The sequence below is a fragment of the Otolemur garnettii genome, unplaced genomic scaffold (assembly GCF_000181295.1).
Source record: "Otolemur garnettii isolate 467f Iridium unplaced genomic scaffold, OtoGar3 scaffold00001, whole genome shotgun sequence".
NCBI lineage: Eukaryota > Metazoa > Chordata > Mammalia > Primates > Galagidae > Otolemur > Otolemur garnettii.
Window position 1 is genome coordinate 63,298,306 of NW_003852396.1, and position 16,426 is coordinate 63,314,731.

Genomic DNA, 16,426 nt, shown 5'->3' on the forward strand with positions numbered 1-16,426 from the left:
CTGTCATTTTTTTTTTTTTTTTTTTTTTTTTTTTACAGGCAAGAGGGTGATATCCTCGGAGGGTCTCATAGTCAGCATTTTCTCCAAAGGTTAGATAACCTGTGCCTTTTCTGTGACCTTTGTGTAATATGAGTTAGACACTAATTTGTGGGTAAGTGAAAGTTTTTGGAAAATATTTCAAAGATTAATAAAAGAGCCAAGTGCAAATATGTGAACTTAACCATCTAGAAAGCAAATTTTTAAAAAGCGAAAAATGAGGATAATATTAAAACCAGCTTAGAAGCTATTTTAAACTTTGTATTATTATTCTTTTTTTTAAAATAGAATTTTGTTTTGTTTTGCTTTTTTTTTTTTTTTTTGTACAGAACTCAAAGAACTTGGCCCATTCTGCCCTAGTTTGAACACTCACTTGGAGCTGCAAATATGCTGGTTCACTAGGGAACAATTACAACCCTGATGTTAGGAATCAAGGGTAACATATGATTATACATTTTTCCATGTACTAGCGGGAGAGAAGCTTTACTCTTCTCTGTGTTTGAGAGAAAAGAGGGTATGACTTGGAAATGAGCATGAACATATGGGGCATCACTTTCGATGAGCATAGAGAAGGCATTTGAGGCCATGTATTAGTATGGCCTGGTGGTTCTCAGCCTTTTCAATTTCACAGGCCTACTGAGCAGTGAGATCCTGGGGACAAGTAACATTTTGTTTTGCCAATATCACCCCTCTCTTCTATTATCCTAATTGACAGGAAGGACATAGTGCAGCCACAGTCAGACTGCAGTTCCCAGCTTTGTAGTGAGATGAGCCACCAGGACGTGGCAGAAATGAGCTCACCCCTTGCTGTCCTGGCCCATAAAAGCCTCCTTCACAGTGCACCTTTCTTTGATTCCCCAGCCGTGGGGCAGATAGATGCCAAGGATCCTGCATGGGCCTCGTGGTGGCTGAGTCACAGGGTGATGGGAGCCTGCATAGCCAAATGACCACGTGGAAGGCCACCAGTTGACCTGGACTGTGCTCGCTGGATTAAGTGAGCCAGCAGAGTTGCAGAGTTGGAGCCCTCTGGGGGAGAGGGTAGTAGGCAGCGCTGCTGCGATTTCTGGGAGTTCAGTAAGGCTTATCTCGGGAATAAGGGAAAAAATGGAAACTACAAGAACTGCTTTTAGAGCCAACTACCAGTGCCAGGTAAAGAAAGGGCTCAGGTGACATTGACAGGTAGAACCAAACCAAACCAAACAACAACAAAAAACCCCCAAAACCCACAAAAAACATAAACAAGTAAGACATACCCATGAAAGAGCCTGCCTCTTATCTCTCTTCCATCCTTGAAGTTTCCAGCAAAGGCAGAGCCCTAAGGAAACAGCTGCCAGAACAGAATGTGGTTTGCAGCGTCCCAGTCCCAGCATCACAAAGCCGAGTGTAGAGAGGTGTTTCCAGAACAGCGGCATTGACTTAATCAGCAGCACAGTAAGAAATACCCTTTTATGGTACAAAGCCACTAAGATATTTGGTATCTGTTATAGCATCTAATCAAAACACATCTCAAAACTAAATTTAAATGGAATAAATTCAGTTTTATGAAAACCCACTACAGCTTCCTTATTCTTTTTTCTTCTTTCATGAAAGACTTGTTCACCGCCTGGCCCTGTTCACGGGGAGTTGGGTGGAAACTGTGGTTGCAGACGGCTCCATCCTCTCCTCCAAGCATACGTCTGGCATTCACGGAATCTTGTGTGTATGTGTGGGTCCCCATCTTTAGAGATTTTAATTCAGTAGGCCTGAAGGAGTGCCCAGGAGTTTGTATTTTAAAAAGGCTCCCCAGGTATTTCTGATATAGGAGGATCTTGGATTAAACTTTGAGAAATACTGTTGGATTCATTGGCTTACATGTTGAATCATTCATGGAAAAAACAGTTTCTGTATATCAGTTGGGGTTTTGGAAGGACATCAGAGCCCCTTAAAGTATTATGAGAAAAGTGTTGCCAACAGAAATCTGAATTTATAAAGCGTGGGTGGGAGGAACTTAGGAAGTGCAGGTCGGGGAGGGGAGTTGGTGAATCAGAAACCATCACTAAACAGTATCTTCAAGAGAACTGGCACAGGTGGGCAGGTCACAGCTTGCAGAAAAATGTCAATATGAAATAACTGTATTCTTATATGGGGCTTTTATATGCAGTTTACTGTGATTAATGTGTGCTTAATAAGGTAAGAGTAATGATCAGATTCCTGAAGACGTTTCGGTGTAGGGATTTTGATCCTGAAATTCCTTATTATTCATGGAGGATCTGCATAAATAAATGGAAAACTATTTACTGATACACAAGATATGCCTCGTTTAGGACTGAATTTAAAGTGACATACAGTCATGTCACAATTCATCATGATAAAACAAAATGAAGTGAGGTAATTAAGTTCTAAGAAAAATATAAGTTAAAAAGTTATGGGAAGTTGGGAGTGAAGTTCATTCCCAAAATGCTTGCTGTGCAGTCCTATATACATTTTTCAGAGGTGAATTACAAACTTGAAGTTGAAGTTTATACCAGTTTTTATGTGAAAACCCTAAAACAACCAATTACATGAGTCACACTTTGGAATAATAATGCTCACAGCTAGCGTTTATCATGTGCTTACCCGGTGGCAGCTGAGGCTCTAAGTGCTTTGTGTGTTTTAACTCTTCTCACATTGATCATAGCAGTTGGGTACTTGGCCTGGAAAGTGCAGCTGGTACCCAGTTTTGAAATCAGGCAGACCGAGATTTTAAACCAGTCACCTTGTTTCATGCTCCAAAAACCTAGTTGTTAAAAAACAAAACAAAACAAAAAAAAAGAATAACAAGATTTCATATCAAGAACTTGGAAGAAATTTTTCTTGTTGGTGCTTGAATTTTTCTGGCAATCTCCTTGAGAAATGTAGAAGACCGTCTATCATCAGAAAAGGAAGTTGGCTGCATGCTTAGCTAAGGCAGATCTCAAAAGGGACCCCAGACTGGCAACCTCAGCTTTACCTGAGCATGTGTTGGAAATACAAGTGCTTTGTCCTCCTCCCAGGTCTCCTGCATCAGAAGCTCCGTGGCTGAGGTCCAGTAGTCTGCATTTTCACACGTCCTCCAGGTGATTCTCATATGTGCTCAAGCTTGAGAACTGCTCTAGCAGAGAAAGAGGCTTCTGGTGCAAAAGGAGATTTCTGTCTTCTCAAGACTTCGGTAAGCGCTTCTAGAAGTAGAATGGCTTATGAAATTATGGGACCAGCATCAGAGACCAGAGAGACTGGGCTCATATACTTACTACCCTAGAAGACCAAGAGATGCTATAAAAACCAGTGACAATGTTTCTGACTCATCCATCAAGTCACAGGTAAACAGTGAAATAATAACTCATGCCTCCTCACATAAATTAGCAGCAAAGAGTTTGACAAAGTACTTTACCTTGTGTTTTTTTTTTTTTTCCATGAGATTCTCATAACATTAATGTGAATTAGAGCTTTTACAGGTGAAGACGCAGAGGCTGAGGTTTGACTTTCCCAGGGTCATACCATTGATACGTTGCAGAGCCAGGACTTGAGTTACATTTATTCTACCTCTATTTCTCAACACTTCCCTGTCTTCCCTCAACACTTTCTCTCCTCTTTTCTGTGTCTCCTCCCATGTACCTCGGTCCAGACCCACTATCTTCTGCCTGGATTATTGTAATGATTTCCATGGTGGTCTTTCTACTATAATCTTTCCCCAATCCATTCTATTAAGTTGTTCATTTGACAGTTTTTTGAGTACCTACATGGGCCAGGTGTTATTCTCAGCACTGAATTTTAGCAGTGAGCAAAGTCATGGAGTTGGTACTCAAAAACCTGGCATAGCAGCAATAGTGATCCTGTTACGATTTCAAAACAGACCATTTTGCTTTCATATCCAAAGCTGTTAAGGGATTCCCACTGTTCTTAGAATACAATTCACATACCTTGCCATGGCAAAGAAGGCCTTGCCTCATCTGGTCCCCATCTCTTTCTCAAGTCTAATCTTCAGTTCTTTTTACTCCAAATGCTTCAGCCATACTGGGTGAAACTCAGCTCTTCGAGGGTGATGAACTTTCTCAGCTTTTGTTTTTTGGGAAAGACTTTACCTCTCTTTCATTTTTGAAGGATAATTTTGCTGGGTATAGTATTCATGAATGAAAGTTGTTTTCTTTTCTTTACGCATGTTGAAAATACTGTTCCATTCATTCCCTTCTGACTTTTACAGTTTCCATTGAGAAGCCTGTGGCCAGATGAATTGGAGTTCCTTCATGCTATTTGCTTCTTTATTCTTGCTGCTTTTATTTTCTTTTTAATTTTTTTTAAATTTCAAATTAAATAAACACACAAATGTTTAGGTGACATTGGTTTCAATTCTAAGCTAAAGTTCAAGTAGATATTCTCTTTGTCCTTGACCTTTGAGGTTTTCATTATTATATGTCTTATTCAGGTTGAGTTTGTTTTGTGTTAGACCTTTCTGTACCTGGATATTAATATATTTTTCAGGCTACAGAAAATCTTCTGTCATTATTTCTTTGAATAAGCTTTTCTACCTTCTGCTTTTGCTCAGCTCCATCTTGAATACCAGTAATTAGATTTAGTCTTTCTAGGCCAGTAGTTCTCAACCTTCCTAATGCCAGGACCCTTTAATACAGTTCCTCATGTTGTAGTGACCCCCAACCATAAAATTATTCTCATTGCTACTTCATAACTGTAATCTTGCTACTGTTATGAATAGTAATGTAAATATCTGGTATGCAGGATGTATTTAGGCAACATCTGTGAAAGGATTGTTCGACCCCCAAAGAGGTCATGACCTACAGGTTGATAACTGTTGTTCTAGGCAGTTTTCTCTCACTCTCTCTCTCTCTTTTTTTTTTTAATCCTGTAGGCAGTTTCATTCCTTGCCCTTTGCTTGGTCTATGCTTTTGAAAGTCTCTAATGAGTTCTTCAGGAAATGTATTTCTCAGTGTCAAGATTTTTGCCTTTAAAAAATTATTTCTCTGTTAAATTTCTCTAATAAATTTCTAACATTGATTTTCTGTGTCATCTTAGAGATCACTGAGTTTCCTTAAAACTTGATCAGAGAGCTTACAAATCACCATTTCACCAAGGTCAGTCACTGGAGTTTTTGCTTTGTCCTTTTGGGGAGGTCATAGTTCCCTATTTGCTGTTGTTCCTTGTGGGTAGACATCTGGTCTTTGCACTGAAGGATTCGTTAGTTATTCCATTTTTTCCTGTTTTGTTTTCTATTGGATATATTGGGTATATTTGCTTTGCAAATTTTTACTTCTAGGTTGTTGCCTCTTTTTTCAGCTATAGGTGGTGCCTTAAGCCCAATTTTGCTTCAGCTGTAGTCAATTATTGGAGCCCTGTCTGTCCTGAAGGGGGAGGTTGCAAAGAGATTATCCTGGCAGTATAGTAAGACTGCCTAGGGGTTTGTGCCCAAGGGACCTGTGAAACTTGCCTTCTACAGTGTGGTGCTGCTGAACAGCCATTCTAATTTGGCATCTCCTTTGGCTAAATTACAAAGGAGAGTTTCTGGGGTAGGATGGTAGTCTTTTGTCTTCCCTTTGTGTCTGCTTATCTTGGGAATATTTCCCCTTCAGAAAGTCATGATGTTGCTGGAATTTCTTTCTGTAGATTTAGGGTCTCACGGATTCAAAGAATGAACCCATGGACCACAGATCAGTGATAAGGTAGGATTTACTAGACAGAAAGCAATAGAAGGAAGGAAAGGCACTAGAGCCTCTGGCAGAGGGGGGAACCCAAGGGGAAAATCCCCTCATGAGCCTTTCATCTAGGGATTTTATACTTTTTTGGGAATTACACTTGGCTAGGATTTGATAGAGGTCAATGTTGATTAACAAATGAATGCAGATCCTCCTGATCCAGGAAAAAGCCCCAGAGGGCCACTAGAAGGGACCTAGCTTACATAAAATCCTGGAAAACTGCTTTTCTCCTGTCTTACTTGTATTCAGAAAGTGCAGTTTGGAAAGAAAAAGCCTGTTTGCTTAGGCCTGGAAAATGGGGGTCCTTGTCCAGCCTTGAATGGGTGATTCTTATATTAATGATGTTTCCCAGGGGTTAAGGCAAGGACAAGTCTCCTGCTAGGGAAGCCAAGAGGATGGGAAAGCTGTTTGACTACCTCAATCTCACTTTGTCCAGTATAATAACCATGGGGAAGATTTTCCACATGCTTATTGTCAGGTGAAATGGGAGTGGCATCATAGATGTGGAAGTCTGATTCTCTTATCATCTGCACAGTTTTTTCACTTCTTTGTGGCCCTATGATTGATCTCATATTAATATTTGGGTTCTGGTTTGATGCTGGTTGAAATCCTGATCCTGTATATTCATTTCTGATTGTGTGTGTGACTCTCAGCAACTTAGACATTCTAAGAACTTCTCCAACTCTGAAACTTGAATATCCCATTTCACCTCCTGGAATAATCTTCCATTTAGTTGTATGTCAAAATCTTTTCATCCTTTGGGTCATAGACTACATGCTACCTCTTCAGAGCTTGCTAGGCTTCTCTCTCCCCATAGCTAGCTTGGGCTTCCTCACAACATGGCTGTCTCAGGACAATCATATCTATTACTTCCCAGCTGGTTTCCCCCAAAGAGAATATTGCTACTTCTTGAAATCGTGGGTGAAGCATCACTTCTGTCATATTCTACCGGTCAAAATAGTTTGGGTTCAGCCCATATGCAAGAGTAGGGGACATAAAAACCTCCCTCAATGAAAGGGAGTGACAAAAAATTTATGGACAAGCTAATCCCAATCACAGGGCCCTTTTTACTGCATCAACTGACATACTACTTGCCTTACCAATACATTTAAATTAAATTTTAATTGTTCAGTCTTATTCAACATTGTGACCTCCAAGGCTAGGGCAGCACCTTCAATAAATATTTGCTCAATGAAGGAGTGAAAATTAAGAAGGTTTGCCTTACATTTTAGATATCTCTCAGGGTTATGGGAAACAGAAAACCAGCCCAAAGCTCCATGAGGACCCAAGTTGGTCTTTCTCACTGCTGCTTTCTCTATGGTTGGCACAGGGCCTGACATATACATATTAGATCCTCAATAGCTATTTGTTGAATGAATAAAGATTGAGTGAATGCATGCATGCCTGTCAAGCCTAGTTCCACTGCCCCTTCATTGGCACCAAAGTATATTGTTTTTATGTGACCTCAAGCCTCTTTATTTTGCACCAACTGCAATGCTGGGTCACTCTCTGTACTTCCTATTCTCCTTACACTTCTTAGCTCTAGGGGATTTGATAGAGTCACATCCCCCACCCTCACCCCAGAACTTGACACCACAGTATTCTTAAATACTTGAATCAGGGGTAAGAGTGGAATATTATTTGTTTGAAAATTCGCTCAGCTCAGAAAAAAAAAATGCCTTAAAAGCTAAGAAGTCTCTCTGTGGCAATATGTAGACTTCTGGAGCTTATCCAGCCTTTTCTGGTAGGGGCATGGGAGAAAATAGAAAATGATGTGGTAAATTCTGTAAGTACATGAAGCTCTTTTCTTTCTGCCCAGAGGGGAGGTAGAGGCAGAGAGGGACTCTGTGAACGTTGCTAGGGGTTTCTGAGAGGCCCAGAATTATAGTCAATTCCTATAATGGTATTTTGCTTTTCAGTTCTATAAGATTTCTTCTCAGGGCTTTTTACTCTAGTGAGTTTACTTTTGAGTACTTTGGATTCAGCGTTTGCTTACAAGGGACCAGGACATTGCTTGTAAAGGAAGCGATTCCTCTGAATCATCTTTGGTTTAAACTTTCCTCCTGAGTTTTAGACCCTTATATCAGACTGCACACCACAGATCTCAGCTGGGCGTCCCACAGCTATTTCAAGCTGCTCTTGTCTAATATAGAATTTATTCTCTGTTCCCAGAAATGAGTTCTTCCCTCTGTAGTTTCTACAGGGATCAAAGGCACCATCCTCTGTGTAGTCTTAGCACCTTAGCAGAAGCAGAGCTATTATCCTTCAAGCTCCCCTAATGTTGAAGGTAACAGGTGGTTACCATCAATAGCGTCCTTTGTGTCAGGTGCTGTGCTAAGTGTTTTATGTGCCTGAACCCCCTTTGTCATCATGGAAGCCCATGACTAAGATGATATTATCTCCATTCTACAGAAGAGAAAACAGAGGTAACTGCAAAAATGTCCTAACATGTCTCTTTGCCTGCAGTCTCTCCCATCTATCCACTACATGGTAGCTTGACTCATCTTTTAAATGTGAGTCATTTCCTTCCTTAAATGCTTTCACTGGATCCCCACTGTTCTCAGAGTGTAACTCGATCTCTTAGCCATGAGTATATTGCCCTTTGTGGCCCAGTCACCAAGTACCCCTCCAACTTCACTTCTAGGTGCTATTACCTTGTCTCCACCCCCACTACCAAGTCATGGCCATGTTGGATGCTTGCAACTTCCTGAGATAGGTATATTTTTCTAGCCTCTCACAATTGTTTCTTCATTCTACAAATACTTTGGGGGAGCTGACCTTGTGCCAGGTACTGCCTTAGGCACTGGTGATGAATGTTTAAAAGACCTGTTGAGGCCCTGCCCTAGTGGGGAAGCCAGATGCATAGGAAACTTACTATCATAGTTCTGAGTGTGGAGAAATGGAGCAGATTAAGGGGGCAGAAAGTGACAGCAGGGTTCTACTGTATGTGAGATGGTCAGAGAAGGCACTTTGCAAAGGCCCCGAGATGAAAACTCAACTGGAATGTTTGAAGAACTTCAAGGAGGCCAGTGTGGCTGACATGAACAAGTTGGAGGAAGTGGAACCCAGGGAAGTCTCTAATACAGCCTGTGAAGACTGTGGCAAAGACTTATTCTAGGTGGGTTAGGAAGCAATTACAAATTTGAGATCAGGGAGGGATGGAATCTGATTGGCATTTTAGAAGGATCCTGTCTATAGCTGTGTGACCATCAAAGAGACCATAGTAGGGCCAGAGTGAAAGCAGTGAGACCATGTAGGAGGCATCTGTGCAGCTCTTATTCCCATTTCAGTAGTGTTCCTTCCGTAGGCCCCTCTTCACTTTTGCCTAATGACTATTACCCAGCTTTCTACATCCATCTCTGCTTAGAAAAATCCTCAGTTCTCTTCTCCATCCTCCTGACACAGAAGTGTGTGTCTCTTCCACAGTACATAACCTCACTAGTTTGCAGTTATGTGTATGTCTGGCTTTCCTGATTGACAGTGAGCTCCTTAAGGGTAGGATCTATTTCTCGCTTTTCTTTGTCTTTCTAGCTTCCTGGCATGACACCTTATAGTTGACAGCATTCAATAAGGGTTTAATAAATAACGTGAATGAGTGATTGAGCAAATGAATAGCTTGTTGCCTGATAGTAACGTTGCTTATTTGATTGAACAGAGGGAAACTAAATGATTTCATTCAGTCAAATGGGTTATGTATTAACAGGCCAACTCCCCCCCCCCCATTTTTTAGTTTTTTAATTTTTTGAGGGGCTTACATGTGGTAATTTAATACATTTTATGTAACTTGGACAGATCAAATCAGTGTTTTGGGGATATTTGTCACCTTAAATATTTGTCTCTACGCTAGAGACATTTGAATTATTCTTTTCTCTCTGTTTAGAAATGTACAATAGATCATTGTAAACTATTATCACTGAATTAATCAAATACTTTTTATTTCTTCTATCAAATCCTATATTTGTGCTCCTTAATCAATTTCTCTTTTTTTAGTTCTAATTGTATTTATTTATTCATTTATTTCAGATTGATATGAGGGTATAAATACTTAGGTAACATTGTTTTCCTTTCTGAGGTAAAGTTCAAGTTGTAGTTGAGCCCTTCACCTCGGGGTATACGGTGCAGCCTTACATTGTACACATTAGGTAAGAACTTGCTAATCACTCTCCATCCTCCCCTGTCCCATTTCCCTTCTCTCCCATCCCCTCACTAGCATATACTTGTCTTTTTCTTTCTTATGGGTGTGTAGTTGTTTATCTATTGGTTTCACATTAGTATTGAATACATTGGATACTTGCTTTGCAATTCTTGTAATACTTTATTAAGAAGAATGTGTTTCAGCTCCATCTGGGTAAATATAAAAGATATAAATTCTCCATCTTTTTTATGGCTGAATAGTACTCAATGGTTTATATATACCACAGTTGGCTAATCCATTCATGAGTTGATGGGCACTTGGGTTGCTCGAATGGCCAAAAAAACACATGAAAAAATGCTCATCATCCCTGATCATCAGAGAAATGCAAATAAAAACCACTCTGAGATATCACCTAACCCAGTGAGAATAGCCCACATCACAAAGTCCGAAAACACCAGATACGGGCATGGATGTGGAGAGAAGGGAACACGTTTACACTGCTGGTGGGACTGCAAACTAATACAACCTTATGGAAAGAAGTACGGAGAATTCTCAAAGAACTAAAAGTTGATCTTCCATTTGATCCCTCAACCCCATTACTAGGTATCTACTACCCAGAAGGAAAAAAAAATCATTTTACCAAAAGGGCATTTGCACTAGAGTGTTTATTGCAGCTCATAATCAATTTCTCTTTATTCCATCACCCTCCTACTCCCCTTCTCAGCCTCTGATAACCATCATTTTAATATATATTTTCATGAGATCTACTTTTCTTGTTACCACATGGGAGTGACAACATGTAATATTTTTGTCTTTCTGTGCTTGATTTATTTCACTTAACATAGTGAGCTCCAGTTCCATCCACGTTGCTGCAAATGAAGGAGTTCAATAGTTTCTATGGCCGAATAATATTCCATTGTCATATATACCACAATTTCTTTATGCATTCATCTACTGATAGGCACTTAGGTTGATACTGTGTTTTGGTCACTGTGAATAATACTTCAATAAACACCATGTGCAGGTATTTCTTTGATACATTGATTTCATTTCTTTCTTTCTTTTTTTTTTTTTTCATTTCTTTTGGTTATATATATCCAGTAGTGAAATTGCTGGCTCATATAGTAGTTTTATCTTTAGTTTTTTGAGGAACCCCCCCCTACTGTTTTTCATGATGGTTGTACTGATTGACATTCCCACCAACTGTATCAGAGTTCTTCTTTCTCCTTATCCTTGCCAGCATCAGTTACTACCTGTCTTTTTGATAAGGGTCATTTTATCTGGGTGAGATTATACTTCATTGTGGTTTTAATTTGCATTTCTCTGATGATTAGCGATTTTGTGCATTTTTCATATACCTGCTGGCCATTTGTCTATCTTCTTTTGTGAAATGTCTATTCAGATTTTTTTGCCCATTTTTAAATCAGATTTTTTTTTTTGTTCTTGAGTTGTTTGAGCTCCTTGTATGTTCTGGTTATTGGTCTCTTGTCACGTGGGTAGTTTGAAAATGTTTTATTTTATTTTATTTTTATTTATTTCTCAATTTTATTTTTATTTTTATTTTTAGCTTTATACATTAATGCAAACATGGGGTACAGTGTAGTGTTTTCATATACAATTTGAGATACTTTCATCAAGCTGGTTAACATAGACTTCATGTCATTTACTTAGTCATTGTGTCAAAACATTTATACTCTAGTTCTAGAAAAGTTCACTTGTACCCTTGTTAGACAGACCATATAGGTGATCTTTCCAGTCAGCCTCCCACCACCCAGCCGCCCTTCTCCCCTTCCCTTCCCCACCCCTTCCCCATATTCTTAGGCTAGAATTAAGTTGTAGCTTTCATTTGAGAGCTATAAATTAGTTTCATAAAAGGGCTGTGTACATTGGATACTTTTTCTTCCATTCCTGTGATACTTTGCTAAGACGAACATTTTCCAGTTCCATCCATGTAAACATGAAGGAGGTAAAGTCTCCATTTTTCTTTAGGGCTGCATAGTATTCCATGGTGTACATATACCACAGTTTATTGATCCACTCGTGAGTCAGTGGGCACTTGGGCTTCTTCCATGACCTGGCAATTACAAATTGGGCTGCAATAAACATTCTGATACAAATATCTTTATTGTAATGTGATTTTTTATGTTCTGGGTATTTTATTAAGTTGTCTCTTCACTTTGTTGTTTCCATTGCTGTGCAGAGCTTTTTATGTTGTGCAATTCCATTTGTTTATTTTTGCTTTGGTTGTCTGTGCTTTTAAGATCTTACTCAAGAAATATTTGCCCAAATTCCTTGTAGTGATTCTCCAACATTTTCTTCTAGTATTTTTATAGTTTTAGGTCTTAATAAGTCTTTAATCCATTTTTATTTGATTTTATGTGTTATGACAGAGAGGGGTCTAGCTTTATTTACTGCATATGCACAGTTATCTAGTTTTCCCAGCACCATTTATTGAAGAGATTGCCCTTTCCCCTTTGTATGTTCTTGGTGCCTCTGTTGAGGATAAGCTGACTTTGAGGTATATCTGGATTTATGTTTGTTCCATTTGTTTATGCACCTGTTTTTATGGCACTATCATGCTGATCTGGTTACTTTAGCTTTTAAAATTTTGAAGTCAGGTAGTGTGATGCCTTTAGCTTTGTTTTGGCTATTCAGGGTCTTTGTGTTTCCATATATTTTAGATTATTTTTTCTGTTTTTGTGAAGGATGATTGCCTCTAGGCCAATCTTAGGATATAATTTTCAGATGTAAACATATCAAATTCCAGAAATTTTTGTGGAAACTTGGTTTGTGGAGTAGTATAAAGGTGGTTGTTTTGATTTCTGTGTCATCTTGAAAGAGCTCCGGGCTTTCAGCTCACCTACATACATTTTTTTATTGTTAATTTTTCTATTGATACATAATTATATGCATATTTCTGGGGTATCTGAAATATTTTGATACATGCAAACAATGTGTAGTCATCAATGGAATATTACTCAGCCATAAAAAGTAAAATTCTATCATTTGCAGAAAAATAGATGGAAATGGAAGATATTCATATTAAGTAAAATAAGTCAACTTTTGTTAATGACTGCTATCACCATTTGCAGCAGCCCTTGAGGACCAGTACACTTAACAATGCAGCCAGTATCAGCCAAATAAAACCAGAAATGATATCATTTTGTTTTGGGTTGCCAAAGATCTATGAAAAAGCTACTTGAGCTTCATGAGATGGCTTACAGCTTCTCGATTACTGTCATTTGTTGAATGGCCTGCAATTGGTTTTCTGTATGACCCTGTCTCATTTAAAATAAGCCTCAAATAAAATAAGAAAATCATTTTTTTAAACCAGTGAGTGAAAGGTGATTTATTTGATGAATGAGTGAAAGCATTACAGGATTCCTTTAACTAACAAGCCTCTTGAATACATTTAAAATGATGCAATTTGCTGAAGAAAAACATTTATATGCAATTTTGAAGGTCCCATTAGCAATTAGATTTGAGCAGTTCTAACTTGGACAGTTTCCATCAACTATACTTACTGGGCATCTGTGCTCGACAATGCTTTGGTAGTGCTCTGAGGAGGCACGGAAGAGTACCAGAGAACAGATTCTGGCTCTCATTCTAGACCTGCTCTGCCCAAAATGGAGCCTCTAATTCTTATGTAGCTATTGAGCCCCTTAAATATGGCTAAGGCAATTGATGAACTAAACTTTTATCGTAACTCCTTTATAATTTCTTAAATTTAACAACTGATACTTAAATCAATTATTTTAAAACTTTTAAAGTGCATTTGGAACAACTTAGAGCTGTTGATCTACATTTTTATCTATAAATTCTATGGACTTTAAATACGGATAAAATATTTCTGATGAAAATTTAATGTAAGCATTATAAGTATAATATGCAGGTGGATTTTGAAGCCCTTAGTACAAAAGAATGTAAAATATCTCATTGATGTAACATTTTGGATATGTTGGCTTAAAATGTTAACAAAATTAATTTCACTGGTTCATATTTACATTTTAAGTGGGATTATTTAAAAATTTTAAATTATATACATGCTTATTATATTTCTACTGTGAAGTGCTAGCAGTCTGTGCTACATATGCCTATCATCTCTGCACTACCCATATCCTATTCTAGGTGAAACCACACAGTCTAACACACCCATAACCCTGACTGGGTCATCTCATCTAATGAGACCAGGGTTGGACAAAAGCGTAGAGAACCCATGTCCCAGTATTTGGTTGCTTACTTGGGGTCACCCATGCAGGCTCTATCTCTATGAATATAAAGAAGACATTGAAAGAGTTCCACAATCTCTCCAAAAACCTCTTCAAGTTGGGCCAGTCAAATTTGCTCACCTAAGGTTTTGGAATCAAGACACAAAAATTGCTCTGGTATGAAGTTGTGAGACACAAGACTCCGATGTCATGCATGAAATAATCTCTAAGCTCTGCTTGCAGAGCAGGAGCCTTCAACGTGCAGCCTGGAGAGTGATGTGGGGGAAGCGGCACAGTGGAAACCTTGCTCTACCTGGGGATTGGTGATATTCTCTTGTATTTTTTTTTTAATCTCAGAATATTATGGGGGTACAAATGTTGCATGGGTTGCTGTTGTACAGTTTGAGTCAAAGGTCTAAGTGTGCCCATCACCTGGATCGGCACGTTGTCCCCAGTGGTGTGAATGTTCCTCCCCCTCCTGCACTTGCGTTTTTTACCATCACTCTCCCTTTGTTTAACTTGGCTTGAGGGACTTTCTGTTTCTTAAAGATAGTGATTTTCACACAAGCACACATGATTTAGGGAAACAAGTTAACAATTTACAACAATAAAAAAGACATCAAAATGCACAAACACTGACATCAGAGATACGAGCATGTTTTTGAAGGTGAAGGGAAGGTGGAAGGAGGGATAGATCAGAACAGTGGTCCTCAGAGTGTGGTCTGGGGACCATCGCAGGGGGCTGAGACCCTTTCAGGGGGCTCTCCACAGGTGATCACCGTTTTCCCAGTTTATACTAAGCTATTATTTGCCTTTCTAGCTCAGCTTCTTTCATGAGTGAACACTGGAATTCTTCAGAGACGTGATGAGTGATAAAGCAACAGATTAAATGAAAAGCAGAATAGATACAAGAACCCAGCTGCCTGTTATTAAACCAAACATTAAAGGGATTTATCAAAATAAAAAAACACCACCATTCTCCACACTGTTTTTTGACTCCTGAAAATAAAATTATTTTTCATAAAAGAATGATAACATGTAAAGAGTTCATTAGCTATGTTAAAGTTTCTCTATTTTAATGGCTAATACGATGAGCATTGACAGAGCCCATATAAACAAAAGCTCTAAGGACGCCTCAATCATCTTTAAAAGTAATAAATGGTCCTGAGCAGAAAAGAGTAAGATAAATCAGCAAAGAGTTGGGGGAGACTTGGGTAAGAGTTGCTCTGAGGTTTTAGTTTCTGTTTATAATGCCAAGCAAGGGTGTGCTAACAATGGTTCTCAGTCCTGATGTCAAAATCACTGTGGGGGACCAAAAATACATATTCTGAGGCAGCTGTCCCCAAGTATTTATACTGTAAGGTCTGAGAGGAGACCCAGGAATTTGTATTCTTATAAAGGGTCTCAGGAGATTCTTTTCACAACATGCAAAGAGGAGCAAAGAAAAGACATTTAATGACAGAGAGATGGGCTGCAGGTGACAGAGAGTAAATGACACGTCTGTGTCCACCTGGCCACCAGCCTTTTTCTGGCAACTCTGTGGGTGACCTGGGGGGCAGGAAGCTGGTTGTTTAGATCAGAGGGAACTAACTCCAGGCACCAGGTGGCCGATCAGTGCTGATTGTCTCCTGTAGCTGATGTCATGGATTCATTCACAGGTTCTCAGAAGCTACCCCCAAACTCAAGAACCCACCTGAGCTTGGAATTGGAAAAGATGTGAGGCTGCAAAAGGATGAGCCTTAGTTTACAGCGTTAGCTCTTTAAAACACGTTCTCAGGACTGGAAGTGGTTTTTGAAGCAGGGGCTAGCTGGGATTAGTCATGTGTGCAGTAAGGCAGCAGGAGGTTTTCCCAGACAGAGACGCTGAGATAGATAGATAGAGATTGAGATCTCAATTCTTAAAAGAATGGAATACCTCCTCCCCCGTCCTACCTCAATATCTCACAGGCACATATTAATTTCTTCTGAAGGTTTAAAGAGCTCTGTGTTTGCCACCCTCTCCATCTCCATCCCTGTACACAGGAAGTTCTAGGGAGAATTGCTGTGGAATTTTCATTTCTTTTCAGTCTTGCATGATACATTGAGATGAATTATAGGTTTATTTTGGCTCCCTAGAATGTGTTCCTTTTATTTGCTTTCTTCTGGAAACAGACCCTGCTTTGCTAGCCACGGGGGTACTATATGATACGTGACTGTCCACTCATAACATCCAGTCATTGGGAAAAGGTCCACCTTGCAGCACAGCTCTGCTGACTCCCAACTCTTTCACTGACAGAGACTTCAATGTGCAGAGCGCCCCCTGGTGTGGCATGACAGGGACAGCAATGCCTTGAAAATGGAATGAG